This window comes from Myotis lucifugus, unplaced genomic scaffold, assembly GCF_000147115.1.
Source record: "Myotis lucifugus unplaced genomic scaffold, Myoluc2.0 scaffold_2052, whole genome shotgun sequence".
In the NCBI taxonomy this organism is placed as follows: Eukaryota; Metazoa; Chordata; class Mammalia; order Chiroptera; family Vespertilionidae; genus Myotis; species Myotis lucifugus.
Window position 1 is genome coordinate 15,751 of NW_005873100.1, and position 3,150 is coordinate 18,900.

Consider the following 3,150-nt stretch of genomic DNA (forward strand, 5'->3'; position numbering starts at 1 on the left):
TGGGGCGGACATATGTAATACTTTCAACAATGAAGAATTATTTTAAAAAATATTTCAAAAATATTAAAAAAGAAAAGTCCTCATAAACTTCTCATGGGAACATACATTTGCTCAAACAATCAGAAAGGTAATTTGCTGTTACTTACCATGACCCTTAAAATGTTGTGATATCTGATCTATGATTTTACTCCTACTAGTTTATGCTAATGAAATAACCAGAAATGAAGACAAAGATTTGTGTAAAGAGAGGCTCATAGCAACAGATGGATCAATAAAATAAATCGTGGTTAACACGGCAGAAGGCAAGAAAGGGGGGGAGACAAAAATATCGAGGAGACGCGACACACAGAATGCGCCCGGGGAGGGGGCAGGTTCGAATCCGTGCGGATCAGCTCCGCAGTCAACATGAACGGGCGGCCGGGGACAGAACACAGGTGGCCACGTGTGCGCGGAGCGCAGCCTGCACGTCAGGGCGGAGAAGGCCGGGGAGTAAGTGATGGAGAAAAGACACACTGTTCAACGTTAACGCAGCGAAGCTGACAGACACGCAGGTCAGATAACACAGATGTTAAAGCCACAAACCACCGGGAGAGACGGAGCATTTCATAACGATAAAAGGGCGCCTTTTCCAGGAAGATACAAGCACCCAATGGATATGCCACTCTGTTACCTCAAAATATAAGAAGCAACAACTATCAATAACACATCTCTAAGAAAAAAATACATAGGTAGAGATAAGTCAGATTGATTGACCAGGAAATGACAGTGAGGATTGGAGAGACCGGAACAGAAGGGTTAATGACCTTGAGCTGCCAGTCTGTGCCGAGCCCAGGATCCACGAACAAAGCCATTCCGCCCCACTGAGGTACAAGCGGAGCGCTGGCCGAAGCTGGCCGCACGCAGCAGCCTCGGGCAGGCCCAGCATGTTCCAACACTGAGCACATCAGAGGATGGAGCTGACCACAGGGAGTCGGATTGGAACAACACAGATGACTCGTAAATGGCCATTTCAAACTAAGCCATATCCTTCCAAAAATTTATCGTCAGAGGAGAAGCTAAAGGATTAGAAGATATTTTGAACTGAAGTTTGCGAACGTATGACTGAGCCTAAACATAAGAAAAACTTGCCACCTTAAATGCAGTGAAGATAAAAGATCAATGGTTTAACTCCGCATCACAGGAAGTAAGAATACAATAGAACACAAAAACCAAACGAAAAATAATAAAGATAAAAGCAGAAATTAATTAAACAGAAAAACACATAGTGTTGAGAAAAATCAACAACGGAAAAAATCATTAGTCTTTAAAGATGAATAAAATCCATAAACCCCTATCCATTAAGAAATGCAACAAAAGGAGGCTTAGGGCAGCCTCAGAACTGGAAAAAGAAGAATCGCCATGAAGAGATGTTAAGAGGATTGGGTGAACAGCTGAATGCCACAAGTGTTTAAACTAATTGAAATGGAAATTTTCCTTGGAAAACACAAATGACAATAGCTACAAGAAGAAATAAAAACACGAACAATCCTGTCTCTGAGAAAGACACCACATTTGGCCCGGCACATCTTTTCATAAAAGCATCACCGAGACAGATGGCCTCCCCCGAAATGTTTCCAGTGTTTCAGAGAAGAAATCACACTAATGACACACACTCCTGGGAGCACAGGGGAAAGAACGCTCCTCCGTTCGTCGTGAGGTCAGATCAACCTCCATTCCAACCAACGGGAGGAGCGCGCGCGCGCGCGCGCGCGCGCACACACACACACACACACACGCACATGCACACGCACACACACACACGCGCACGCACACGCACATGCACGCGCACACACACACGCACGCACGCGCACACACACACACGCATGCACACACACACACACACACGGCAACCTGTTGTGAACGGGCAAAAGTCCTCAACACAGTGCCCGCAAATGCTACGCAATAAATATGTCAACAGGAGAACAAGCACAGAGGTGCTGTGCTCATTTCAGGGGTGTAGGTATGGCTCCTAAGGAAATCACCTCACACCAGGAAAGAGAATAAAGGGAGGTTGTACAACCGTCTCTATAGAGAACGCGTCATATAAAAGTCAACGTCTGCTACAGACGCTAAGCAGAGCAGCGCTAGAAAGAAGTGCGCAGAGGCTGACGAGGGGTCCGCGCGTGCCCTGTGGTGAACATGCCATTTAACGCAGACGCATCGGAAGTTCCCCACCCACTGACTCCGAGGACGAGCTGTGCGCCCAGAACGCCGGCTCTACTCTACCTGCCCCGCCCCCCGCAGCCTGGCCAGACTGATAAAGCTACAAAAATGAATAAAACCATCAGGAAAAATACAGCTGGCATTTGTAGCCGACTCATTAGGGATGTAGAAACTCTATTAGAAAATAAAATAATTTGAATAAACGAAAGTGACTAAGGCAACGTGACTGGAAACAAAGTCAGTAAGACGTCCGTTTCTATGTAGCAGCCGAGGTGCTCGGGACCCAGCACCCGGGCCCACGCATGCGGCCACGGTCCACGGCAGGGTCCACGGCATCGCTGAGCGTGGTGCTCACGGCTGTGCTGTGGGTAAGGCAGCCCCTGGAAACAAGGTGGAGGAACCAGGGGGAGGAGGACGGTGCCACGGATGTGACCATGGTCCACACGCGGCGGTGCCGCCACGCAGCCCGAGACGGCGCATGTACTGCATCGCGGCTCACACGGAGCCCACACGCCGCACACTGAGCAGGACGGGCAGCCGTGAGGAAGGACAGCCCGCGAGGATGTGCTCCCGCTCCATCCCCTGGACACGGTGGATGGACGGAGGGAGTCAATAGGGGCTCCCCGTGCGGACAGCGAAGGGCGCGTGCGGATGAAGATCTCATTCTCCACCTGGGCAGGTACCTGGCCGGGGGCCACCTTGTCCACATCCCCACGTTTGTGTCACTGCACAGCTGAACCAAGACAAGGCGAGAGGCAGATAAACATGCTTTACAGCTCGGGCCGGCGGCCCAGTGGTTAGAGCGTCAGCCTGCACATCGAAGGTACTTGCTTATAAACGCTTCTGTATTAAATTCTAGAGGATGCCGACTGACTACAAACCTACGTCTCCTCACCGAGGGCTGAGCGGAGGCCAGCCGGGCGATCGAGGGACGTCGCCGTCACCTTT